The sequence below is a fragment of the Cryptomeria japonica genome, unplaced genomic scaffold, assembly GCF_030272615.1.
Source record: "Cryptomeria japonica unplaced genomic scaffold, Sugi_1.0 HiC_scaffold_113, whole genome shotgun sequence".
NCBI lineage: Eukaryota > Viridiplantae > Streptophyta > Pinopsida > Cupressales > Cupressaceae > Cryptomeria > Cryptomeria japonica.
The window spans coordinates 305,001-332,500 of NW_026728935.1; the positions used below are offsets into that span (position 1 = coordinate 305,001).

General features: G+C 61.0%; 3 non-coding genes across 3 annotated transcripts; all 3 read right to left on the bottom strand.

Annotated features, from left to right (window-relative positions):
• Positions 1 to 1,325: 1,325 nt before the first annotated feature.
• LOC131865503 (5S ribosomal RNA) lies at positions 1,326 to 1,444 on the bottom strand. Its single transcript, XR_009364223.1, has one exon. It is a non-coding gene; the product is annotated as a 5S ribosomal RNA (ribosomal RNA).
• Positions 1,445 to 7,434: 5,990 nt separating this feature from the next.
• Positions 7,435 to 7,553, bottom strand: LOC131865507 (5S ribosomal RNA). Its single transcript, XR_009364227.1, has one exon. It is a non-coding gene; the product is annotated as a 5S ribosomal RNA (ribosomal RNA).
• A 5,915-nt stretch (positions 7,554 to 13,468) lies between these two features.
• On the bottom strand, positions 13,469 to 13,587 carry LOC131865491 (5S ribosomal RNA). The gene has a single exon (XR_009364211.1). It is a non-coding gene; the product is annotated as a 5S ribosomal RNA (ribosomal RNA).
• Between the last annotated feature and the right edge of the window lie 13,913 nt (positions 13,588 to 27,500).

The window sequence follows — 27,500 nt, forward strand, 5'->3', positions numbered from 1 at the left end:
CCATGGCCCTCCAAGGTGCGCAGCATGGCGTGCACGAAGTCGGAGCCCGGTTTGCCCCGGGTGCGCACCTCGCGTGCACCTTCGCCAGGGTGGGCACCTCGGTGCGCACACCTTCTCAATGTTTTCTTGCCTTTTCTGGAAATTGGTGAAGGCAGCGCATCAAAGGTGCGCACCTCGGTGTGCTCCGAGGTGCGAACCCGAGAGCGCTCCGAGGTGCCCACGAAGTCGAAAGTCGGGTTAATTGCATTGTTTTCCCCGGGTGCGCACCAAGGAGGGCTCCGAAGTGTGCTCCAAGGTGCGCACGATTCGGAGCTCGGTTTGCCCGGGGTGCGCACACCTTGGCTGGGTTGCGCACCCTTTGTGCGCTCCAAGGTGCGCACGAAGTCGGAGCTCGGTTTGCCCCGGGTGCGCACCTTCGCCAGGGTGCGCACCTTGATGCGCACGCCTTGGCTGGGCTGCGCACCTTGGTGGGCGCCATGGTGCGCACCTTTCGTGCGCTCCAAGGTGCGCACGAAGTCGGAGCTCGGTTTGCCCCGGGTGCGCACCTTGGTGGGCGCCATGGTGCACTCCGAGGTGCCCAAGATTGGTGCGCACCAAGGAGCGCTCCGAAGTGCGCTCCAAGGTGCGCAGGTGCGCGTGAAGTCGAAAGTTGGGTTAATTGTCCGGTTTGCCTCGGGTGCGCACCTTGCGTGCACCTTCGCCAGGGTGGGCGCCTTGGTGCGCACACCTTGGCTGGGCTGCGCACCCGGGCGCGCACACCTTGGCACCCGCGTTTCCTTCATTTTAAATTTTTTTTTTTTACAATCTCTCAAGTGGGAAATTCTATAATCTCAACTTTTTTTGCCTTTTCAGGAAACTTTTGAATGGAGCGCATCATTGGTGCGCTCCGAAGTGTGCTCCAAGGTGCGCACCTCTGGTGTGCTCCAAAGCTCTCTCCAGCTGCGTGCACCTGCCCCGGCCGCGCACCCGGCCCCGCCCAGCTTCGCTCACCTGTCCCGGGCGTCTGGTGCGGAACCTTAGAGTAAGAAACATCACCGTGCACCTTGGCCAACGTGCGCGACTCGACCGAGCGCGCACTGGCCGAGGTGCACACCGATTTCACCTGGGTGCGCGCGCAGCACCTCGGGCGCACCGGGGTGCGCGCACAACGCCCGGGTTGCACCGTGGCCTGTGTGCTCGGGGCGCCTCGGGTGCGCGCTCGGTGTCGCCCCCGCGCGCGCGGTAGTGCGGGCAGCGCACCCCGGCCCGGCCCGGCCCCGACGAGAACGCAAACGGGCAAAAGGTTTATTCAAATAGCATTGCGACGCCCGGCGAAAAACTAAAAAAGGGTGCAACACCGGGACTTCCCGGGAGGTCACCCATCCCAGTACTACTCCGGCCCAAGCGCGCTTAACTGCGGAGTTCTGATGGGATCCGGTGCACTAACGCTGGTATGATCGCACCCGTTATGAGCTTGTCGCAGTGTGTACTTAGCAAACCGCGACCCACGTGCGAATCCACCCCGGCCACCCACCCCCGTCGAGGTGCACACCCTCCCTCGCGAAGTGCGCCCCGTTCGCCAAGTGTGAGCCCTGCCCGGGTGCGCGCACCTTGCTAGGGCGTCGGGTGTGCACCCGGCCCGGCCTACGTGCGTGCACCTGGACGGGGCGTCGTGTGCGTGCAGTGTCCCGTCTGCAACGCGGTGCCCACACACCACCTCGGGCGCAACGACCTGCGCTCACATGTGGGCCGAGTGCACCTTGGTGCATGTTCGGGGCGCCTCGGGTGCACGCTCGATCTTGCCCCGGTGCACCAAGGCGCTCGGTTTGCCCCGGGTGCGCACTTGGTGCAAGGTGGGCACCCAAAATAGGGATCAAGCACCAAAACACAAGTTTCGGGATGCAAAATGGGACCCAAGGACCACAAATGCGTTCCAAGACCCATGATGGGTCCACGAGAACAAAAATGTGTTCCGAGACTTAATAAACAAATATTGGGTTTTAGGAGAAGAAACATGCTCTGATGCCCAAAACGAGAATCGACCCCGAAAAGGCCACAGGCCAAAAGTGGGATGCGAGACAAAAAAAAATGGGACCCGAGGACCAAAATTGGGTTCCCAGGTCGAAGACAGGGCAACCGGACAAGAAACGACCTCTAAGGCTCGAAATGAGTCCCGACGACTAAAACTTGACAAGAAGCACCCATCAGGCACCCAACTCGACACCCATGGGATGCCGACCCACCCGGGCTTCCACCTAGCACACCTTGGCACCCACCCACCCTCGCACCCAACCTCGCACCCAACTTAGCACCTTTGAACCCACATTGGCACTCACCCTGACCCTGGCACCTTGGAACCCACATTGGCACTCACCTTGACCCTGGCACCCACCTTTGCACTCACCTTGGGACCCACCCTGGCTCCCACCTCGGCACCCACCCAGACACCCACCTTGGTTCCTTGGCACCCACCTTGGATCCTTGGCACCCACCCCGACACCCACCTTGGCACGCAACTTGGCTACTTGCCACCCACCTTGGCTCCTTGACGCCCACCCCGACAACCACCCCGTGACCTACCCTGGCTAGGGTTGGTGCACACCCACCCTGGTGCCCACCTTGGCACCCACCCCATGACCCACCTTGGCACGCACCTTAGTACCCACCCCGTTACCCACCCTAGGACCCACCCCGTGACCCACCTTGGCCAGGGTGGGTGCCTTGGTGCGCACAACTTGCCTGGGCTGCACACCAGGGCGGGCTCAAGATGGCACCCGCGTTCCGTTTTTTTCACTATCTTTCAAAACGGAAATTTTAAAATCTCGTTTTTTTTTTTTTTTTGCCTTTTCTGGAAATTAGTGAAGGCAGCGCATCAAAGGTGCGCAATGCTGGTGCGAACCCGGGAGCGCTCCGATGTGTGCTCCAAGGTGCGGCGTGCACGAAGTCCGAGCCCGGCTTGCCCCGGGTGCGCACCTCGCGTGCACCTTCGCCGGGGTGAGCACCTTGGCTGGGTTGCGCGCCCTGGTGCGCACCAAGGAGCGCTCTGAAGTGTGCTCCAAGGTGCGGCGTGCACGAAGTCGGAGCTCGGTTTGCCCCGGGTGTGCACCTCGGGTGCGCACCTCGCGTGCACCTTCGCTGCGGTGGGCACCTTGGCTGGGTTGCGCGCCTTGGTGGGCACCATGCAGTGCACGAAGTCGGAGCCCGGTTTGCCCCGGGCGCGCACCTCCGCCAGGGTGGGCACCTTGGTGCGCACAACTTGCCTGGGCTGCGCACCAGGAAGGGCTCAAGATGGCACCCGCGTTCCGTTTTTTTCACTATCTTTCAGAACGGAAATTTTAAAATATCGTTTTTTTTTGCCTTTTCTGGAAATTAGTGAAGGCAGCGCATCAAAGGTGCGCAACGCTGGTGCGAACCTGGGAGCGCTCCGATGTGTGCTCCAAGGTGCGGCGTGCACGAAGTCGGAGCCCGGTTTGCCCCGGGTGCGCCCTGGTGGGCACCATGGTGCGCACCAAGGAGCGCTCCGAAGTGTGCTCCAAGGTGCGGCCTGCACGAAGTCGGAGCCCGGTTTGCCCCGGGTGTGCACCGCGGGTGGGCACCTTGGTGCGCATGCCTTGCCTGGGCTGCGCACCAGGGCGGGCTCAAGATGGCACCCGCGTTCCGTTTTTTTCACTATCTTTCAAAACGGAAATTTTAAAATCTCATTTTTTTTTGCCTTTTCTGGAAATTAGTGAAGGCAGCGCATCAAAGGTGCGCACCTCGCTGCCCACCACGGTGCGCAACGCCGGTGGGCACCCGAGAGTGCTTCGAAGTGTGCTCCAAGGTGCTGCGTGCACGTTGTCGGAGCCCGGTTTGCCCCGGGTGCGCACCTCGCGTGCACCTTCGTCGGGGTGGGCACCTTGGCTGGGTTTGCCCCGGCTGCGCTCCGAAGCGGGGTTATTGGAGCGCCGCCTCTTTTTTTGTCGGAGCGTTTGGTGGGGTTTCTCGCATTGGCTCTTCCCAGGCCCGGTTGCCACCCTGGCGCGCACGAAGTCGGAAGTAGGGTTAATTGCCCGGGTGCGCACCTTTGCCAGGGTGGGCACCTTACCTGGGCTGTGCACCCGGGCGGGCTCAAGATGGCACCCGCGTTCCGTTTTTTTCACTATCTTTCAAAACGGAAATTTTAAAATCTCCTCTTTTTTTTGCCTTTTCTGGAAATTAGTGAAGGCAGCGCATCAAAGGTGCGCACCTCGCTGCCCACCTTGGTGTGCTCTGAGGTGCGCACCCGGGAGCGCTACGAAGTGTGCTCCAAGGTGCGGCGTGCACGTTGTCGGAGCCCGGTTTGCCCCGGGTGCGCACCTCGCCTGCACCTTGGCCGGGGTGGGCACCCTGGCTGGGTTTGCCCAGGGTGCGCTCCGAAGCGGGGTTACTGGAGCGCCCCCTCTTTTTTTGTCAGAGCGTTTGGTGGGGTTTCTCGCATTGGCTCTTCCCAGGCCCGGTTGTTGGGTGCGCTCCCACCCTGGCGCGCGCGAAGTTGGAAGTTGGGTTAATTGCCCGGGCGCGCACCTTCGCCAGGGTGGGCACCTTGGTGCGCACACCTTGGCTGGGCTGCGCACCAGGGCGGGCTCAAGATGGCACCAGCATTCCCTTTTTCTCACTATCTTTCAAAACGGAAATTTTAAAATCTCGTTTTCTTTTGCCTTTTATGGAAATTAGTGAAGGCATCGCATCAAAGGTGCGCACCTCGCTGCCCACCTTGGTGTGCTCCGAGGTGCCCACCACGGTGCGCTCCGAGGTGCCCACCACGGTGCGCAACGCCGGTGCGAACCCGGGAGCGCCCCGATGTGTGCTCCAAGGTGCGGCGTGCACGAAGCCGGACCCCGGTTTGCCCCGGGTGCGCACCTCGCGTGCACCTTGGTGCGCACACCTTGGCTGGGTTGCGCGGCCTGGTGGGCACCATGGTGCGCACCAAGGAGCGCTCCGAAGTGTGCTCCAAGGTGCGGCGTGCACGAAGTCCTAGCCCGGTTTGCCCCGGGTGCGCACCTTCGCCGCGGTGGGCACCATGGCGTGCACGAAGTCGGAGCCCGGTTTGCCCCGGGTGCGCACCTCGCGTGCACCTTCGCCGGGGTGGGCACCTCGGCTGGGTTGCGCGCCCTGGTGCGCACCAAGGAGCGCTCCGAAGTGTGCTCCAAGGTGCGGCGTGCACGAAGTCGGAGCCCGGTTTGCCCCGGGTGCGCACCTTCGCCGCGGTGGGCACCCTGGTGCGCACCATGGCGTGCACGAAGTCGGAGCCCGGTTTGCCCCGGGTGCGCACCTCGCGTGCACCTTCGGCGGGGTTGCGCGCCCTGGTGCGCACCAAGGAGCGCTCCGAAGTGTGCTCCAAGGTGCGGCGTGCACGAAGTCGGAGCCCGGTTTGCCCCGGGTGCGCACCTCGCGTGCACCTTCGGCGGGGTTGCGCGCCCTGGTGGGCACCATGGTGCGCACCAAGGAGCGCTCCGAAGTGTGCTCCAAGGTGCGGCGTGCACGAAGTCGGAGCCCGGTTTGCCCCGGGTGCGCACCTCGCGTGCACCTTCGCCGCAGTGGGCACCATGGCGTGCACGAAGTCGGAGCCCGGTTTGCCCCGGGTGCGCACCTCGCGTGCACCTTCGCCGCGGTGGGCACCATGGCGTGCACGAAGTCGGAGCCCGGTTTGCCCCGGGTGCGCACCTCGCGTGCACCTTCGCTGGGGTGGGCACCTCGGCTGGGTTGCGCGCCCTGGTGCGCACCAAGGAGCGCTCCGAAGTGTGCTCCAAGGTGCGGCGTGCACGAAGTCGGAGCCCGGTTTGCCCCGGGTGCGCACCTCGCGTGCACCTTCGCCGCGGTGGGCACCATGGCGTGCACGAAGTCGGAGCCCGGTTTGCCCCGGGTGCGCACCCCGCGTGCACCTTCGCCGGGGTGGGCACCTCGGCTGGGTTGCGCGCCCTGGTGCGCACCAAGGAGCGCTCCGAAGTGTGCTCCAAGGTGCGGCGTGCACGAAGTCGGAGCCCGGTTTACCCCGGGTGCGCACCTCGCGTGCACCTTCGCCGCGGTGGGCACCTTGGCTGGGTTGGGCACCATTGAGCGCTCCGAAGTGTGCTCCAAGGTGCGCACCATGGCCCTCCAAGGTGCGCAGCATGGCGTGCACGAAGTCGGAGCCCGGTTTGCCCCGGGTGCGCACCTCGCGTGCACCTTCGCCAGGGTGGGCACCTCGGTGCGCACACCTTCTCAATGTTTTCTTGCCTTTTCTGGAAATTGGTGAAGGCAGCGCATCAAAGGTGCGCACCTCGGTGTGCTCCGAGGTGCGAACCCGAGAGCGCTCCGAGGTGCCCACGAAGTCGAAAGTCGGGTTAATTGCATTGTTTTCCCCGGGTGCGCTCCGAGGTGCGCAACATCGGTGCGCACCAAGGAGGGCTCCGAAGTGTGCTCCAAGGTGCGCACGATTCGGAGCTCGGTTTGCCCGGGGTGCGCACACCTTGGCTGGGTTGCGCACCCTTTGTGCGCTCCAAGGTGCGCACGAAGTCGGAGCTCGGTTTGCCCCGGGTGCGCACCTTCGCCAGGGTGCGCACCTTGATGCGCACGCCTTGGCTGGGCTGCGCACCTTGGTGGGCGCCATGGTGCGCACCTTTCGTGCGCTCCAAGGTGCGCACGAAGTCGGAGCTCGGTTTGCCCCGGGTGCGCACCTTGGTGGGCGCCATGGTGCACTCCGAGGTGCCCAAGATTGGTGCGCACCAAGGAGCGCTCCGAAGTGCGCTCCAAGGTGCGCAGGTGCGCGCGAAGTCGAAAGTTGGGTTAATTGTCCGGTTTGCCTCGGGTGCGCACCTTGCGTGCACCTTCGCCAGGGTGGGCGCCTTGGTGCGCACACCTTGGCTGGGCTGCGCACCCGGGCGCGCACACCTTGGCACCCGCGTTTCCTTCATTTTAAATTTTTTTTTTTTACAATCTCTCAAGTGGGAAATTCTATAATCTCAACTTTTTTTGCCTTTTCAGGAAACTTTTGAATGGAGCGCATCATTGGTGCGCTCCGAAGTGTGCTCCAAGGTGCGCACCTCTGGTGTGCTCCAAAGCTCTCTCCAGCTGCGTGCACCTGCCCCGGCCGCGCACCCGGCCCCGCCCAGCTTCGCTCACCTGTCCCGGGCGTCTGGTGCGGAACCTTAGAGTAAGAAACATCACCGTGCACCTTGGCCAACGTGCGCGACTCGACCGAGCGCGCACTGGCCGAGGTGCACACCGATTTCACCTGGGTGCGCGCGCAGCACCTCGGGCGCACCGGGGTGCGCGCACAACGCCCGGGTTGCACCGTGGCCTGTGTGCTCGGGGCGCCTCGGGTGCGCGCTCGGTGTCGCCCCCCGCGCGCGCGGTAGTGCGGGCAGCGCACCCCGGCCCGGCCCGGCCCCGACGAGAACGCAAACGGGCAAAAGGTTTATTCAAATAGCATTGCGACGCCCGGCGAAAAACTAAAAAAGGGTGCAACACCGGGACTTCCCGGGAGGTCACCCATCCCAATACTACTCCGGCCCAAGCGCGCTTAACTGCGGAGTTCTGATGGGATCCGGTGCACTAACGCTGGTATGATCGCACCCGTTATGAGCTTGTCGCAGTGTGTACTTAGCAAACCGCGACCCACGTGCGAATCCACCCCGGCCACCCACCCCCGTCGAGGTGCACACCCTCCCTCACGAAGTGCGCCCCGTTCGCCAAGTGTGAGCCCTGCCCGGGTGCGCGCACCTTGCTAGGGCGTCGGGTGTGCACCCGGCCCGGCCTACGTGCGTGCACCTGGACGGGGCGTCGTGTGCGTGCAGTGTCCCGTCTGCAACGCGGTGCCCACACACCACCTCGGGCGCAACGACCTGCGCTCACATGTGGGCCGAGTGCACCTTGGTGCATGTTCGGGGCGCCTCGGGTGCACGCTCGATCTTGCCCCGGTGCACCAAGGCGCTCGGTTTGCCCCGGGTGCGCACTTGGTGCAAGGTGGGCACCCAAAATAGGGATCAAGCACCAAAACACAAGTTTCGGGATGCAAAATGGGACCCAAGGACCACAAATGCGTTCCAAGACCCATGATGGGTCCACGAGAACAAAAATGTGTTCCGAGACTTAATAAACAAATATTGGGTTTTAGGAGAAGAAACATGCTCTGATGCCCAAAACGAGAATCGACCCCGAAAAGGCCACAGGCCAAAAGTGGGATGCGAGACAAAAAAAAATGGGACCCGAGGACCAAAATTGGGTTCCCAGGTCGAAGACAGGGCAACCGGACAAGAAACGACCTCTAAGGCTCGAAATGAGTCCCGACGACTAAAACTTGACAAGAAGCACCCATCAGGCACCCAACTCGACACCCATGGGATGCCGACCCACCCGGGCTTCCACCTAGCACACCTTGGCACCCACCCACCCTCGCACCCAACCTCGCACCCAACTTAGCACCTTTGAACCCACATTGGCACTCACCCTGACCCTGGCACCTTGGAACCCACATTGGCACTCACCTTGACCCTGGCACCCACCTTTGCACTCACCTTGGGACCCACCCTGGCTCCCACCTCGGCACCCACCCAGACACCCACCTTGGTTCCTTGGCACCCACCTTGGATCCTTGGCACCCACCCCGACACCCACCTTGGCACGCAACTTGGCTACTTGCCACCCACCTTGGCTCCTTGACGCCCACCCCGACAACCACCCCGTGACCTACCCTGGCTAGGGTTGGTGCACACCCACCCTGGTGCCCACCTTGGCACCCACCCCATGACCCACCTTGGCACGCACCTTAGTACCCACCCCGTTACCCACCCTAGGACCCACCCCGTGACCCACCTTGGCCAGGGTGGGTGCCTTGGTGCGCACAACTTGCCTGGGCTGCACACCAGGGCGGGCTCAAGATGGCACCCGCGTTCCGTTTTTTTCACTATCTTTCAAAACGGAAATTTTAAAATCTCGTTTTTTTTTTTTTTTTGCCTTTTCTGGAAATTAGTGAAGGCAGCGCATCAAAGGTGCGCAATGCTGGTGCGAACCCGGGAGCGCTCCGATGTGTGCTCCAAGGTGCGGCGTGCACGAAGTCCGAGCCCGGCTTGCCCCGGGTGCGCACCTCGCGTGCACCTTCGCCGGGGTGAGCACCTTGGCTGGGTTGCGCGCCCTGGTGCGCACCAAGGAGCGCTCTGAAGTGTGCTCCAAGGTGCGGCGTGCACGAAGTCGGAGCTCGGTTTGCCCCGGGTGTGCACCTCGGGTGCGCACCTCGCGTGCACCTTCGCTGCGGTGGGCACCTTGGCTGGGTTGCGCGCCTTGGTGGGCACCATGCAGTGCACGAAGTCGGAGCCCGGTTTGCCCCGGGCGCGCACCTCCGCCAGGGTGGGCACCTTGGTGCGCACAACTTGCCTGGGCTGCGCACCAGGAAGGGCTCAAGATGGCACCCGCGTTCCGTTTTTTTCACTATCTTTCAGAACGGAAATTTTAAAATATCGTTTTTTTTTGCCTTTTCTGGAAATTAGTGAAGGCAGCGCATCAAAGGTGCGCAACGCTGGTGCGAACCTGGGAGCGCTCCGATGTGTGCTCCAAGGTGCGGCGTGCACGAAGTCGGAGCCCGGTTTGCCCCGGGTGCGCCCTGGTGGGCACCATGGTGCGCACCAAGGAGCGCTCCGAAGTGTGCTCCAAGGTGCGGCCTGCACGAAGTCGGAGCCCGGTTTGCCCCGGGTGTGCACCGCGGGTGGGCACCTTGGTGCGCATGCCTTGCCTGGGCTGCGCACCAGGGCGGGCTCAAGATGGCACCCGCGTTCCGTTTTTTTCACTATCTTTCAAAACGGAAATTTTAAAATCTCATTTTTTTTTGCCTTTTCTGGAAATTAGTGAAGGCAGCGCATCAAAGGTGCGCACCTCGCTGCCCACCACGGTGCGCAACGCCGGTGGGCACCCGAGAGTGCTTCGAAGTGTGCTCCAAGGTGCTGCGTGCACGTTGTCGGAGCCCGGTTTGCCCCGGGTGCGCACCTCGCGTGCACCTTCGTCGGGGTGGGCACCTTGGCTGGGTTTGCCCCGGCTGCGCTCCGAAGCGGGGTTATTGGAGCGCCGCCTCTTTTTTTGTCGGAGCGTTTGGTGGGGTTTCTCGCATTGGCTCTTCCCAGGCCCGGTTGCCACCCTGGCGCGCACGAAGTCGGAAGTAGGGTTAATTGCCCGGGTGCGCACCTTTGCCAGGGTGGGCACCTTACCTGGGCTGTGCACCCGGGCGGGCTCAAGATGGCACCCGCGTTCCGTTTTTTTCACTATCTTTCAAAACGGAAATTTTAAAATCTCCTCTTTTTTTTGCCTTTTCTGGAAATTAGTGAAGGCAGCGCATCAAAGGTGCGCACCTCGCTGCCCACCTTGGTGTGCTCTGAGGTGCGCACCCGGGAGCGCTACGAAGTGTGCTCCAAGGTGCGGCGTGCACGTTGTCGGAGCCCGGTTTGCCCCGGGTGCGCACCTCGCCTGCACCTTGGCCGGGGTGGGCACCCTGGCTGGGTTTGCCCAGGGTGCGCTCCGAAGCGGGGTTACTGGAGCGCCCCCTCTTTTTTTGTCAGAGCGTTTGGTGGGGTTTCTCGCATTGGCTCTTCCCAGGCCCGGTTGTTGGGTGCGCTCCCACCCTGGCGCGCGCGAAGTTGGAAGTTGGGTTAATTGCCCGGGCGCGCACCTTCGCCAGGGTGGGCACCTTGGTGCGCACACCTTGGCTGGGCTGCGCACCAGGGCGGGCTCAAGATGGCACCAGCATTCCCTTTTTCTCACTATCTTTCAAAACGGAAATTTTAAAATCTCGTTTTCTTTTGCCTTTTATGGAAATTAGTGAAGGCATCGCATCAAAGGTGCGCACCTCGCTGCCCACCTTGGTGTGCTCCGAGGTGCCCACCACGGTGCGCTCCGAGGTGCCCACCACGGTGCGCAACGCCGGTGCGAACCCGGGAGCGCCCCGATGTGTGCTCCAAGGTGCGGCGTGCACGAAGCCGGACCCCGGTTTGCCCCGGGTGCGCACCTCGCGTGCACCTTGGTGCGCACACCTTGGCTGGGTTGCGCGGCCTGGTGGGCACCATGGTGCGCACCAAGGAGCGCTCCGAAGTGTGCTCCAAGGTGCGGCGTGCACGAAGTCCTAGCCCGGTTTGCCCCGGGTGCGCACCTTCGCCGCGGTGGGCACCATGGCGTGCACGAAGTCGGAGCCCGGTTTGCCCCGGGTGCGCACCTCGCGTGCACCTTCGCCGGGGTGGGCACCTCGGCTGGGTTGCGCGCCCTGGTGCGCACCAAGGAGCGCTCCGAAGTGTGCTCCAAGGTGCGGCGTGCACGAAGTCGGAGCCCGGTTTGCCCCGGGTGCGCACCTTCGCCGCGGTGGGCACCCTGGTGCGCACCATGGCGTGCACGAAGTCGGAGCCCGGTTTGCCCCGGGTGCGCACCTCGCGTGCACCTTCGGCGGGGTTGCGCGCCCTGGTGCGCACCAAGGAGCGCTCCGAAGTGTGCTCCAAGGTGCGGCGTGCACGAAGTCGGAGCCCGGTTTGCCCCGGGTGCGCACCTCGCGTGCACCTTCGGCGGGGTTGCGCGCCCTGGTGGGCACCATGGTGCGCACCAAGGAGCGCTCCGAAGTGTGCTCCAAGGTGCGGCGTGCACGAAGTCGGAGCCCGGTTTGCCCCGGGTGCGCACCTCGCGTGCACCTTCGCCGCGGTGGGCACCATGGCGTGCACGAAGTCGGAGCCCGGTTTGCCCCGGGTGCGCACCTCGCGTGCACCTTCGCCGGGGTGGGCACCTCGGCTGGGTTGCGCGCCCTGGTGCGCACCAAGGAGCGCTCCGAAGTGTGCTCCAAGGTGCGGCGTGCACGAAGTCGGAGCCCGGTTTGCCCCGGGTGCGCACCTCGCGTGCACCTTCGCCGCGGTGGGCACCATGGCGTGCACGAAGTCGGAGCCCGGTTTGCCTCGGGTGCGCACCCCGCGTGCACCTTCGCCGGGGTGGGCACCTCGGCTGGGTTGCGCGCCCTGGTGCGCACCAAGGAGCGCTCCGAAGTGTGCTCCAAGGTGCGGCGTGCACGAAGTCGGAGCCCGGTTTGCCCCGGGTGCGCACCTCGCGTGCACCTTCGCCGCGGTGGGCACCTTGGCTGGGTTGGGCACCATTGAGCGCTCCGAAGTGTGCTCCAAGGTGCGCACCATGGCCCTCCAAGGTGCGCAGCATGGCGTGCACGAAGTCGGAGCCCGGTTTGCCCCGGGTGCGCACCTCGCGTGCACCTTCGCCAGGGTGGGCACCTCGGTGCGCACACCTTCTCAATGTTTTCTTGCCTTTTCTGGAAATTGGTGAAGGCAGCGCATCAAAGGTGCGCACCTCGGTGTGCTCCGAGGTGCGAACCCGAGAGCGCTCCGAGGTGCCCACGAAGTCGAAAGTCGGGTTAATTGCATTGTTTTCCCCGGGTGCGCTCCGAGGTGCGCAACATCGGTGCGCACCAAGGAGGGCTCCGAAGTGTGCTCCAAGGTGCGCACGATTCGGAGCTCGGTTTGCCCGGGGTGCGCACACCTTGGCTGGGTTGCGCACCCTTTGTGCGCTCCAAGGTGCGCACGAAGTCGGAGCTCGGTTTGCCCCGGGTGCGCACCTTCGCCAGGGTGCGCACCTTGATGCGCACGCCTTGGCTGGGCTGCGCACCTTGGTGGGCGCCATGGTGCGCACCTTTCGTGCGCTCCAAGGTGCGCACGAAGTCGGAGCTCGGTTTGCCCCGGGTGCGCACCTTGGTGGGCGCCATGGTGCACTCCGAGGTGCCCAAGATTGGTGCGCAACAAGGAGCGCTCCGAAGTGCGCTCCAAGGTGCGCAGGTGCGCGCGAAGTCGAAAGTTGGGTTAATTGTCCGGTTTGCCTCGGGTGCGCACCTTGCGTGCACCTTCGCCAGGGTGGGCGCCTTGGTGCGCACACCTTGGCTGGGCTGCGCACCCGGGCGCGCACACCTTGGCACCCGCGTTTCCTTCATTTTAAATTTTTTTTTTTTACAATCTCTCAAGTGGGAAATTCTATAATCTCAACTTTTTTTGCCTTTTCAGGAAACTTTTGAATGGAGCGCATCATTGGTGCGCTCCGAAGTGTGCTCCAAGGTGCGCACCTCTGGTGTGCTCCAAAGCTCTCTCCAGCTGCGTGCACCTGCCCCGGCCGCGCACCCGGCCCCGCCCAGCTTCGCTCACCTGTCCCGGGCGTCTGGTGCGGAACCTTAGAGTAAGAAACATCACCGTGCACCTTGGCCAACGTGCGCGACTCGACCGAGCGCGCACTGGCCGAGGTGCACACCGATTTCACCTGGGTGCGCGCGCAGCACCTCGGGCGCACCGGGGTGCGCGCACAACGCCCGGGTTGCACCGTGGCCTGTGTGCTCGGGGCGCCTCGGGTGCGCGCTCGGTGTCGCCCCCGCGCGCGCGGTAGTGCGGGCAGCGCACCCCGGCCCGGCCCGGCCCCGACGAGAACGCAAACGGGCAAAAGGTTTATTCAAATAGCATTGCGACGCCCGGCGAAAAACTAAGAAAGGGTGCAACACCGGGACTTCCCGGGAGGTCACCCATCCTAGTACTACTCCGGCCCAAGCGCGCTTAACTGCGGAGTTCTGATGGGATCCGGTGCACTAACGCTGGTATGATCGCACCCGTTATGAGCTTGTCGCAGTGTGTACTTAGCAAACCGCGACCCACGTGCGAATCCACCCCGGCCACCCACCCCCGTCGAGGTGCACACCCTCCCTCGCGAAGTGCGCCCCGTTCGCCAAGTGTGAGCCCTGCCCGGGTGCGCGCACCTTGCTAGGGCGTCGGGTGTGCACCCGGCCCGGCCTACGTGCGTGCACCTGGACGGGGCGTCGTGTGCGTGCAGTGTCCCGTCTGCAACGCGGTGCCCACACACCACCTCGGGCGCAACGACCTGCGCTCACATGTGGGCCGAGTGCACCTTGGTGCATGTTCGGGGCGCCTCGGGTGCACGCTCGATCTTGCCCCGGTGCACCAAGGCGCTCGGTTTGCCCCGGGTGCGCACTTGGTGCAAGGTGGGCACCCAAAATAGGGATCAAGCACCAAAACACAAGTTTCGGGATGCAAAATGGGACCCAAGGACCACAAATGCGTTCCAAGACCCATGATGGGTCCACGAGAACAAAAATGTGTTCCGAGACTTAATAAACAAATATTGGGTTTTAGGAGAAGAAACATGCTCTGATGCCCAAAACGAGAATCGACCCCGAAAAGGCCACAGGCCAAAAGTGGGATGCGAGACAAAAAAAAATGGGACCCGAGGACCAAAATTGGGTTCCCAGGTCGAAGACAGGGCAACCGGACAAGAAACGACCTCTAAGGCTCGAAATGAGTCCCGACGACTAAAACTTGACAAGAAGCACCCATCAGGCACCCAACTCGACACCCATGGGATGCCGACCCACCCGGGCTTCCACCTAGCACACCTTGGCACCCACCCACCCTCGCACCCAACCTCGCACCCAACTTAGCACCTTTGAACCCACATTGGCACTCACCCTGACCCTGGCACCTTGGAACCCACATTGGCACTCACCTTGACCCTGGCACCCACCTTTGCACTCACCTTGGGACCCACCCTGGCTCCCACCTCGGCACCCACCCAGACACCCACCTTGGTTCCTTGGCACCCACCTTGGATCCTTGGCACCCACCCCGACACCCACCTTGGCACGCAACTTGGCTACTTGCCACCCACCTTGGCTCCTTGACGCCCACCCCGACAACCACCCCGTGACCTACCCTGGCTAGGGTTGGTGCACACCCACCCTGGTGCCCACCTTGGCACCCACCCCATGACCCACCTTGGCACGCACCTTAGTACCCACCCTGTTACCCACCCTAGGACCCACCCCGTGACCCACCTTGGCCAGGGTGGGTGCACCCACCCTGGTGCCCACCTTGGCACCCACCCATCCTAGCACCCAGCCTGTGACCGGGCTTGGAACCCAACCTTGCACCCGTCTTGGCCAGTGTGGGTGCGCACCCATCCTGGCACCCACGTTGTGACACACCCTTTAACCCACGCACCCTAGCAGCCACGTTGGCACCCACCTTGGAACACAACCTAGCAACTTGGCACCCACCCCGTGACCCACCTTGGCATCCACCATAGCAGTCGCCCACTTGGCACCCACCTTGGAACCCAAGTTGGCACCCACCTCGGCACCCACCTTGACACTTGTGGACCCACCTTGCCACTCACCCTAGCATCGACCCATCCTAGCACCCACCCTGGCACCTTTGCACCCTAGCACTCACCCATCCTAGCACCTAACCTGTGACCCACCTTGACACTCACCCTCGCACCCACCTTGGAACCCAACCTAGCACCCACCCACCCTGACACCAACCCTAGCACCTACCCACCCTTGCACCCACCCTGTGACCCATCTTGGCACCCACCCATCCTACCACTCAACCTATCACCCACCTTCTCACCCACCTTGGCATCCACCTTAGCACCCACCCACACTGGCACCTTGGCACCCACCTCGGGCAAGGTGGGTGCACACCCACCCTGACACCCAATTTAGAACCAACCGAGCATGTTACCCACCTTGGCACCCACATTGCAGCCCACCCTAGTACCCACCCTATGACCCACATTGGCATCCACACCCTAGCACCCAGGCACCTCGACACCCGCCTTGACACGCACCCTAGCACTAAACCTGTGACCCACCTTGGAACTCACCCTAGAACCCACCCACCCTGTGAACCACCTTGGCATCCACCTTAGCACCCACCCACCTTGGCACCCACTCTAGCACTCACCCATCCTAACACCCAACTTGTTACCCACCTTGGCACCCGCCCTCGCGTCCACCTTGAAACCCACCCTAGCACCCACCCACGCAGGAGCCCACCTTGGCACCCAACCTAACACCCACGCATCCTGGCACCCAACTTGTGACCCACCTTGGAACCCACCCTAGTACCCACCTTTGAACCCACTATATCACCAACCCACCTTGGCACCCACCCTATGACCCTCTTTGGAATCCACCCTAGCACGCACCCACCCTGGCACCCACCATGGAGCGCACCCTAGCACCCACCCACCTCGGCACGCACCTCAACACCCACCTTGGTGTGCGCACTGCGCCAACCTCTCAAAGACCCTATGTGGTGCGCTCCAAAGTGTACACCTTTGGTGCGCTCCAAGGTGCGCACCTTTGGTGCACACCGAGGTGCACACCAAAGTGTGCACCGAGGTGAGCACCAAAGTGCACTCCAAGGTGCACACCAAGGCGTGCACCTTTGGTGCGGTCAATGCAAACGAATTCGGAAGTTGGGGTCGATGTCCTAATCGCTGCTGCAGACTACACGTATGAGAATCGGACAAATAGCTTTATATAGGGGAGGTGTTGCGTTTGATGGGTCGACTCCCCTGGTTGTGTGCACTGCACCAACTTCAAAGACCCTGTCTTGTTTAAGAAGTCAAAAGTTGGGGTGGATGTCCTAATCATTGCTGCAGTCTACGCATGTATGAGAATCAGACAAATAGCTTATATAGGGGAGGTGTTGCATTCGGTGGGTTGACTCCCCTGGTTGTGCGCACTGCGCCAACCTCAAAGACCCCGCATAGCAGAAGAAGTCGGAAGTCGGATTTTGGTGAGCACCAAGGCGTGCACCTTTGGTGCGGTCAACGCAGACGAATTCAGAAGTTGGGGTGGATGTCCTAATCGTTGTTGCAGGCTACACATGTATGAGAATCAGACAAATAGCTTATATAGGGGAGGTGTTGGGTTTGATGGGTCAACTCCCTTGGTTGTGCGCATTACGCCAACCTCAAAGACCTTGTTTTCGTTAAGAAGTCAAAAGTTGGGGTCAATGTCCTAATGGCTCCTGTAGGCTACACATGTATGAGAATCGGACAAATAGCTTATATAGGGGAGGTGTTGGGTTTGATGGGTCGACTCCCCTGGTTGTGCGCATTACGTCAACCTCAAAGACCTTGTTTTCGTTAAGAAGTCAAAAGTTGGGGTCGATGTCCTAATTGCTCCTGTAGACTACACATGTATGAGAATCAGACAAATAGCTTATATAGGGGAGGTGTTGGGTTTGATGGGTTGACTCCCCTAGTTGTTCGCATTACACCAACCTCAAAGACCTTGTTTTCGTTTAGAAGCCGAAAGTTGGGGTCGATGTCCTAATTGCTCCTGCAGGCTACGCATGTATGAGAATCAGACAAATAGCTTATATAGGGGAGGTGTTGGGTTTGATGGGTCGACTCCCCTGGTTGTGCGCATTGCGCCAACCTCAAAGACCCTGCATTGCGGATGAAGTCGAAAGTCAGAGTTTGGTGTGCTACAAGGTGTGGTCGAAGGTGCTCACCTAGGTGTGCACCTTTGGAGCGCAGGAAAAGTGCCCTCCAAAAGTGCGCACCTTTGGAGTGCACAAAAGTGCCCTCCAAAAGTGCGCACCTTTGGAGCGCACAAAAGTGCCCTCCAAAAAGTGCCCTCCAAAAGTGCGCACCTTTGGAGCGCACAAAAGTGCCCTCCAAAAAGTGCCCTCCAAAAGTGCGCACCTTTGGAGTGCAGAAAAGTGCCCTCCAAAAAGTGCCCTCCAAAAGTGTGCACCTTTGGAGTGCACAAAAGTGCCCTCCAAAAGTGCGCACCTTTGGAGCGCAGAAAAGTGCCCTCCAAAAAGTGCCCTCCAAAAGTGCGCACCTTTGGAGCGCAGAAAAGTGCCCTCCAAAAAGTGCCCTCCAAAAGTGCGCACCTTTGGAGCGCAGAAAAGTGCCCTCCAAAAAGTGCCCTCCAAAAGTGCGCACCTTTGGAGCGCAGAAAAGTGCCCTCCAAAAAGTGCCCTCCAAAAGTGCGCACCTTTGGAGCGCACAAAAGTGCCCTCCAAAAAGTGCCCTCCAAAAGTGCGCACCTTTGGAGCGCACAAAAGTGCCCTCCAAAAGTGCGCACCTTTGGAGCGCACAAAAGTGCCCTCCAAAAGTGCGCACTTTTGGTGCGCACCAAGGCGCTGGTTCGGTCGTTGCAGGCGAGTTCGGAAGTTGGGGTCGATGTCCTGAGCGGAGGTGCAAACTACACAGGTGTCGGAATCGGACAAATAGCTTATATAGGGGAGGTGTATGCTTCGATGGGTCGACTCCCCAGGTTGAGCGCACCGCGCCAACCTCAAAGACCCTACGGTATGGATGAAGTCGGAAGTTGGGTCCGATGACCGATTCGATTAGTAGGTATGCTCATGAGGTCGGAATTTGGGTCCGATGACCTGCCATGTGCAGGAAGGCGAATGTTGGCACTGTGCGTTGCAAGGTGCACACCAAGGTGCTGGTGCGGTCTTTTTAGTCGAGTTCGGAAGTTGGGGTCGATGTCCTGATCGGAGGTGCAAGCTACACAGGTGTGGGAATCGGACAAATAGCTTATATAGGGGAGGTGTATGCTTCGTTGGGTCGACTCCCCGGGTTGAGCGCACCGCGCCAACCTCAAAGACCCTACGGTATGGATGAAGTCGGAAGTTGGGTCCGATGACCGATTCGATATGTAGGCATACTCGCGAGGTCGGAATTTGGGTCCGATGACCTGCCATGTGCAGGAAGGCGAATGTTGGCACTGTGCGTTGCAAGGTGCGCACCAAGGCGCTGGTTCGGTCGTTGCAGGCGAGTTCGGAAGTTGGGGTCGATGTCCTGATCGGAGGTGCAAACTACACAGGTGTGGGAATCGGACAAATAGCTTATATAGGGGAGGTGTATGCTTCGTTGGGTCGACTCCCCGGGTTGAGCGCACCGCGCCAACCTCAAAGACCCTACGGTATGGATGAAGTCGGAAGTTGTGTCCGATGACCGATTCGATATGTAGGCATACTCGCGAGGTCGGAATTTGGGTCCGATGACCTGCCATGTGCAGGAAGGCGAATGTTGGGACTGTGCGTCGCAAGGTGCGCACCAAGGCGCTGGTGCCGTCGTTGCAGTCGAGTTCGGAAGTTGGGGTCGATGTCCTGGTCAGAGGTGCAAACTACACAGGTGTGGGAATCGGACAAATAGCTTATATAGGGGAGGTGTATGCTTCGATGGGTCGACTCCCCGGGTTGAGCGCACCGCGCCAACCTCAAAGACCCTACAGTATGGATGAAGTCGGAAGTTGGGTCCGATGACCGATTCGATACGTAGGCATATTGGCGAGGTCTGAATTTGTGTCCGATGACCTGCCATGCGCAGGAAGGCGGAATTTGGGTCCGATGACCGAGTTGATGGCGTGCCATGCGCAGAAAGGCGGAATTTGGGTCCGATGACCGAGTTGATGTTGATGGCCCGCCATGCACAGGAAGGCGGAATTTGGGTCCGATGACCGATTTGAAGGCGTGCCATGCGCAGAAAGGCGGAGTTTGGGTCCGATGACCGAGTTGATATTGATGGCCCGCCATGCGCAGGAAGGCGGAATTTGGGTCCGATGACCTGACATACGCATGGAGTCCGACTCGGGGGCCGATGTTCGATTCGATGACTTGCATTGTGGGTAAAGTCGGAAGTTGTGGTCTTTGACCCGATTCGATGACCAGACTTCGGCTGCTTGAGAATCGGACAAATAACTTATATAGGGGAGGTAGTGTTCTCGAGCATCCTCCCCCCGTGCCCGTTTATGTCGATTGATGCTGGTGCTCGACTGGTTGGAGCGCTCGGATGCAAAAATCTTGCACCAGGATTTATCGATTGTGATGGACACGGCAAGTCTCCTGATTGCTATGCAGGAGCTCATCGTGAATCTCTATGCGGCCTTGGTATGGACTCGACCTGCGGAATGGTTCGGCAATGGTAGTCGCTCCAACACGTCCTTGCAATGGCCACAGAGGTGATTCGACTAGAGCTCCAGTCTAGCTTTTGGGTTGCTTGGCGGACTGGTATAGCCGCGATCGAGTTCCGGCCATGAACGTTTTAGATAGCTCTTGGGCTTTCTGGGACGGAAGTCGGAAGTTTGGGCTGTTGTCCGATTTGATGACCATTCTTCGGATGTGTGAGAATCGGACAAATAACTTATATAGGGGACTGTGTTGTCTCACGCAGCCCCCTCCGTGCCCCTCTATCTCGACCGATGTTGGTGCTTGAAAGGGTTGGGATCGCTCGGATTTATAAACGTGCACCACCATTTGTCGAGTGTGAGGGACGCGGCAGGTCTCCTAAATGCTATACGGGCGCTCTCTGAGAATCTCTATCCGGCCTCGACACAGACTAGTCTTGCTGAATGGTTTGGCACTGGTAGTCGATCCAACACGTCGTTGTTGTGGCCGCCTAGGCGATTCGATTCGAGCCCCCGTCTAGCTTTTGGGTTGCTTGGCGGATTTTGCCCTATCCGCAAGTGAGCTCGGTCCCTAAACGTTCGAGAAACCCGATTGCTATGCGCCGACTCTCTTTCTTGCGAGCCTCCATCTAGCTTTTGGGTCTCTACGGAACGGAAGTCGGAATCTGGGACCGTTGTTTGATTCGACGAGGCAGACTACGGTTGTGCGAGAATCGGACAAATAACTTATATAGGGGAGGTGTTGACTGGAGCATTCTCCCCCGTGCCCCTCTAACTCGACCAATGCTGGCGCTCGAACGGTGGTAGCGCTCGGATTTTCGTTGAGCGCCAGCATTGGTCGATTTAGAGGGGCATGCGAGATTCCCGAATGCTATGCGAGGGCTCTAACGGAAATGTCTATTGGTTTCGGTATGGATGCAATTGCGAGTGGTTCGGCAAAGGTAGTCGTTCCGATGCGTCCATGTCGTGGCCAAATCGATAATTCGATTTGAGCCCTCGTATAGCATTTGGGTCTCTCGATGTGATTCCGCATTCCAGTCCCTTTGGGCACTGCTTGAGCCGCATCCCAGGGGGTTCCCTTCCCAATAATCTGCCTCGCAACCCGATTGCTATGCGGTGAGGCTCCTCGGCCGCCTCGGAACTATCTGTGTATCAGACGCATCGCGGGATAAGGGGTTGGCAACGGTAGTCGCCCCAAGCGCGTCCGATGCTTGGACCATTCCGAGGCGGCCCTGAAGCCTCTTCCGTCTAGCCGTTGGGTCCTTCTCGCCGCATCCCTTGCCTCGCACCCCGATTGCTATGCGGTGAGGCTCCTCGGCCGCCTTGGAACTATCTGTGTATCAGACGCATCGCGGGATAAGGGGTTGTCACTGGTAGTCGCCCCAAGCGCGTCCGATGCTTGGACCATTCCGAGGCGGCCCTGAAGCCTCTTCCGTCTAGCCGTTGGGTCCTTCTCGCCGCATCCCTCGACTCGCACCCCGATTGCTATGCGGTGAGGCTCCTCGGCCGCCTTGGAACTATCTGTGTATCGGACGCGTCGCGGGATAAGGGGTTGTCACTGGTAGTCGCCCCAAGCGCGTCCGATGCTTGGACCATTCCGAGGCGGCCCTGAAGCCTCTTCCGTCTAGCCGTTGGGTCCTTCTCGCCGCATCCCTCGCCTCGCACCCCGATTGCTATGCGGTGAGGCTCCTCGGCCGCCTTGGAACTATCTGTGTATCGGACGCGTCGCGGGATAAGGGGTTGTCACTGGTAGTCGCCCCAAGCGCGTGCGATGCATGGACCATTCCCAGGCGGCCCTGAAGCCTCTTCCGTCTAGCCGTTGGGTCCTTCTCGCCGCATCCCTCGCCTCGCACCCCGATTGCTATGCGGTGAGGCTCCTCGGCCGCCTTGGAACTATCTGTGTATCGGACGCGTCGCGGGATAAGGGGTTGTCACTGGTAGTCGCCCCAAGCGCGTCCGATGCTTGGACCATTCCGAGGCGGCCCTGAAGCCTCTTCCGTCTAGCCGTTGGGTCCTTCTCGCCGCATCCCTCGCCTCGCACCCCGATTGCTATGCGGTGAGGCTCCTCGGCCGCCTTGGAACTATCTGTGTATCGGACGCGTCGCGGGATAAGGGGTTGTCACTGGTAGTCGCCCCAAGCGCGTCCGATGCTTGGACCATTCCGAGGCGGCCCTGAAGCCTCTTCCGTCTAGCCGTTGGGTCCTTCTCGCCGCATCCCTCGCCTCGCACCCCGATTGCTATGCGGTGAGGCTCCTCGGCCGCCTTGGAACTATCTGTGTATCGGACGCGTCGCGGGATAAGGGGTTGTCACTGGTAGTCGCCCCAAGCGCGTCCGATGCTTGGACCATTCCGAGGCGGCCCTGAAGCCTCTTCCGTCTAGCCGTTGGGTCCTTCTCGCCGCATCCCTCGCCTCGCACCCCGATTGCTATGCGGTGAGGCTCCTCGGCCGCCTTGGAACTATCTGTGTATCGGACGCATCGCGGGATAAGGGGTTGTCACTGGTAGTCGCCCCAAGCGCGTCCGATGCTTGGACCATTCCGAGGCGGCCCTGAAGCCTCTTCCGTCTAGCCGTTGGGTCCTTCTCGCCGCATCCCTCGCCTCGCACCCCGATTGCTATGCGGTGAGGCTCCTCGGCCGCCTTGGAACTATCTGTGTATCGGACGCGTCGCGGGATAAGGGGTTGTCACTGGTAGTCGCCCCAAGCGCGTCCGATGCTTGGACCATTCCGAGGCGGCCCTGAAGCCTCTTCCGTCTAGCCGTTGGGTCCTTCTCGCCGCATCCCTCGCCTCGCACCCCGATTGCTATGCGGTGAGGCTCCTCGGCCGCCTTGGAACTATCTGTGTATCGGACGCGTCGCGGGATAAGGGGTTGTCACTGGTAGTCGCCCCAAGCGCGTCCGATGCTTGGACCATTCCGAGGCGGACCTGAAGCCTCTTCCGTCTAGCCGTTGGGTCCTTCTCGCCGCATCCCTCGCCTCGCACCCCGATTGCTATGCGGTGAGGCTCCTCGGCCGCCTTGGAACTATCTGTGTATCGGACGCGTCGCGGGATAAGGGGTTGTCACTGGTAGTCGCCCCAAGCGCGTCCGATGCTTGGACCATTCCGAGGCGGCCCTGAAGCCTCTTCCGTCTAGCCGTTGGGTCCTTCTTGCCGCATCCCTCGCCTCGCACCCCGATTGCTATGCGGTGAGGCTCCTCGGCCGCCTTGGAACTATCTGTGTATCGGACGCGTCGCGGGATAAGGGGTTGTCACTGGTAGTCGCCCCAAGCGCGTCCGATGCTTGGACCATTCCGAGGCGGCCCTGAAGCCTCTTCCGTCTAGCCGTTGGGTCCTTCTCGCCGCATCCCTCGCCTCGCACCCCGATTGCTATGCGGTGAGGCTCCTCGGCCGCCTTGGAACTATCTGTGTATCGGACGCATCGCGGGATAAGGGGTTGTCACTGGTAGTCGCCCCAAGCGCGTCCGATGCTTGGACCATTCCGAGGCGGCCCTGAAGCCTCTTCCGTCTAGCCGTTGGGTCCTTCTCGCCGCATCCCTCGCCTCGCACCCCGATTGCTATGCGGTGAGGCTCCTCGGCCGCCTTGGAACTATCTGTGTATCGGACGCGTCGCGGGATAAGGGGTTGTCACTGGTAGTCGCCCCAAGCGCGTCCGATGCTTGGACCATTCCGAGGCGGACCTGAAGCCTCTTCCGTCTAGCCGTTGGGTCCTTCTCGCCGCATCCCTCGCCTCGCACCCCGATTGCTATGCGGTGAGGCTCCTCGGCCGCCTTGGAACTATCTGTGTATCGGACGCGTCGCGGGATAAGGGGTTGTCACTGGTAGTCGCCCCAAGCGCGTCCGATGCTTGGACCATTCCGAGGCGGCCCTGAAGCCTCTTCCGTCTAGCCGTTGGGTCCTTCTCGCCGCATCCCTCGCCTCGCACCCCGATTGCTATGCGGTGAGGCTCCTCGGCCGCCTTGGAACTATCTGTGTATCGGACGCGTCGCGGGATAAGGGGTTGTCACTGGTAGTCGCCCCAAGCGCGTCCGATGCTTGGACCATTCCGAGGCGGACCTGAAGCCTCTTCCCTCTAGCCGTTGGGGCTTTCTCGCCGCATCCCTCGCCTCGCACCCCGATTGCTATTCGGTGAGGCTCCTCGGCCGCCTTGGAACTATCTGTGTATCGGACGCATCGCGGGATAAGGGGTTGGCAGTGGTAGTCGCCCCAAGCGCGTCCGATGCTTGGACCATTCCGAGGCGGCCCTGCAGCCTCTTCCGTCTAGCCGTTGGGGCCATCTCGCTGCATCCCCCACCTCGCACCACGATTGCTATGCGGTGAGGCTCCTTGGCCGCCTCGGAACTATCTGTGTATCGGACGCATCGCGGGATAAGGGGTTGTCACTGGTAGTCGCCCCAAGCGCGTCCGATGCTTGGACTATTCCGAGGCGGCCCTGCAGCCTCTTCCGTCTAGCCGTTGGGGCCATCTCGCCGCATCCCCCAGCTCCTCGGCCGCCTCGGAACTATCTGTGTATCGGACGCATCGCGGGATAAGGGGTTGGCAGTGGTAGTCGCCCCAAGCGCGTTCGATGCTTGGACTATTCCGAGGCGGCCCCGCAGCCTCTTCCGTCTACCCTTTGGGGCCATCTCGCCGCATCCCTCGCCTCGCACCCCGATTGCTATGCGGTGAGGCTCCTCGGCCGCCTGGGAACTATCTTCGTATCGGATGCATCGCGGGATAAGGGGTTGTCACTGGTAGTCGCCCCAAGCGCGTCCGATGCTTGGACTATTCCGAGGCGGCCCTGTGGCCTCTTCCGTCTAGCCGTTGGGGCCATCTCGCCGCATCCCTCACCTCGCACCCCCATTGCTATGCGGTGAGGCTCCTCGGCCGCCTTGGAACTGTCTTCGTATCGGAAGCATCGCGGGATAAGGGGTTGTCACTGGTAGTCGCCCCAAGCGCGTCCGATGCTTGGACTATTCCGAGGCGGCCCTGCAGCCTCTTCCGTCTAGCCGTTGGGGCCATCTCGCCGCATCCCCCACCTCGCACCCGGATTGCTATGCGGTGAGGCTCCTCGGCCGCCTTGGAACTATCTTCGTATCGGACGCATCGCGGGATAAGGGGTTGTCACTGGTAGTCGCCCCAAGCGCGTCCGATGCTTGGACTATTCCGACGCGGCCCTGTGGCCTCTTCCGTCTAGCCGTTGGGGCCATCTCGCCGCATCCCCCACCTCGCACCCCGATTGCTATGCGGTGAGGCTCCTCGGCCGCCTTGGAACCATCTTCGTATCGGACGCATCGCGGGATGAGGGGTTGTCACTGGTAGTCGCCCCAAGCGCGTCCGATGCTTGGACCATTCCGAGGCGGCCCTGAAGCCTCTTCCGTCTAGCCGTTGGGGCCTTCCCGCCCCATCCCTCGCCTCGCACCCCCGATTGCTATGCGGTGAGGCTCCTCGGCCGCCTTGGAACCATCTGTGTATCGGATGCATCGCGGGATAAGGGGTTGGCACTGGTAGTCGCCCCAAGCGCGTCCGATGCTTGGAGCATTCCGAGGTGGCCCTGAAGCCTCTTCCGTCTAGCCGTTGGGGCCTTCCCGCCCCATCCCTCGCCTCGCACCCCGATTGATATGCGGTGAGGCTCCTCGGCCGCCTTGGAACTATCTGTGTATCGGACGCATCGCGGGATAAGGGGTTGGCACTGGTAGTCGTCCCAATCGCGTCCGATGCTTGGACCATTCCGAGGCGGCCCTGCAGCCTCTTCCGTTTAGCCGTCGGGGCCTTCCCGCCGCATCCCTCGCCTCGCATCCCGATTCCTATGCGGTGAGTCTTCTCGGCCGCCGCGGAACTATACCTGTTATTGCTACTGCATCCTTCGGCTGGTAACCTCCTCTGCCGCCTTGGAACGTTCTCTTTGTCGGACGCGTCGCGGGATAAGGGGTTGGCACTGGTAGTCGCCCCAAGCGCGCCCGATGCATAGACCGCTCCGAGTTGACCTTGCTTTCAGCCTCTCACATGCATAGACCTCTCTGAGTCGACCCTGCAGCCTCTCACGTTTAGCCTTTGGAATCTCGCCTCACAACATGATTGCTATCCTTGATGCATCCCTTGCCTCGAGCCCTGATTGCTTTCTTGGCTGCATCCCTCCTCTCCTCACAGCCCGGTTGTCATCACTGCTTCATCCGTCGCTTCATGCATTCTGGCTGCTGGGCCCTTCCCACCGCACACCTCGATTGCTATCTCTTCTGCATCACACACCCCGATTGCTATCTCTGCTACATCCCTCGGCTCTCACTTCTGCATCCTTCGCCTCCCACCTCGATTGCTATCAATGCTGCATCCGTAACCTCACACCCCGATTGCTATGCGGGGAGGCTCCTTGGCCGCCTTGGAAATTTCTGTGTGTCGGACGCACCGCGGGATAAGGGGTTGGCACTGGTAGTCGCCCCAAGTGCGCCCGATTCTTAGACCGCTTCGAGGTGACCTCGTAGCCTCTTTCGTCCAGGCTTCCTGCCTTCAACGCCCTTTTTACACCTCGATTGCTATGCGCGGGCTCGTTGGCGTCTATCACCTCTCTGCGAAGAGTGGCACGATGATTGTTGGGGTAAATCGTAGCAGTCCGATCTCTGGCCTTGGGCCATTGTGAGGGCTGATCGATTTCCTGTGCGCATCTCGTGTTCGCCCAGTAACAGACTCGACGACTTGTAATCGGTCTTGTTCCCGATTGTTCCTGGAGGTAGTCTTCGGAACTCTTGGATTTGACCTGTCACTCGAACTGTCCTCTTCCGAGGATGCTTGTGTGTGTGTGCTTGTGCCATTTCCTTGGCGGTATTAACGAGATATTAAAGAGCGGAGTGAGCGCCTCGCCCAGCTATGTTTGGGGCTCTCACTCCCTTACCCGGTGTGCGACCGCTTTGCACGTAGGTTGCGGAGCATCGCGACTCTTTCGATGTTTGGCGGTTGTCTTCCGGTGATGCGTTGGTCCCGAAGTGCACGTTACTAGCATTTCTGCCATTGTTCTCGATCTTTGGCACGTTCCTTCGTTGCAATTGGATATATATCTCCGTTTATACGCGCAGGCTTCTCCCGCCTATTCAGCGCTGTCCCACTCTCAGCACTCTCGTGGTCTCCTTGGCTTCTCTCTCCCGTGAGCGAGCTCTCTTCTCGAGTCTTTTCCATGTCCCATGGAGGTTGCCTTGCGAAATTCGGGCACACAAACGTGACCGGATAAGAGCGGAATTGCCTATGAGGAGAAGCTCACCTTAGGGAGCAGCAATGCCGAGTGTTTCGACAGAGGGTAGAGGGGGCGTTGTTTGGGCGGTTGCACAAAAGAGTGCTACGGTTGCACTGAAGGTTGCTTCTTCGTCTCCGACGAACTCTTCGAGGCAAAAAAGCTTGTATACGGGGTCGAGGTGGGACTGTTCGTGCGAGTTGCGCCACCAAAAGTGCGTAGGGGGCATATACCTGGGAAATGGATGTCTCTGAGTGGCCTTACTCGGTCGCGTGCACGGTGCATTCTCTAACGGCAGGACTGTCGCGAGCATGTGCGGTTCGGATGTTTTCGGGTAAAGGGTTCCGTACGGGATGTTCTTCCCAGGCTCCTGTGAACCGAGACTCTGCATCGTCGTGCTCCGGCTCCCGTGGGTGCTTCATGCCTCGTCGAGCTGTTTGTCGTGGACGATTAAGGCCGAGGCCTTCCTTCGAGAGGGGAATTGTTCAGGCTGGTCGAGGCGGGATTGTTCGTGCGGGGTGCACCACCAAAAGTGCGTAGGGGGCATATGCCTGGGAAATGGATGTCTCTGAGTGGCCTTACTCGGTCG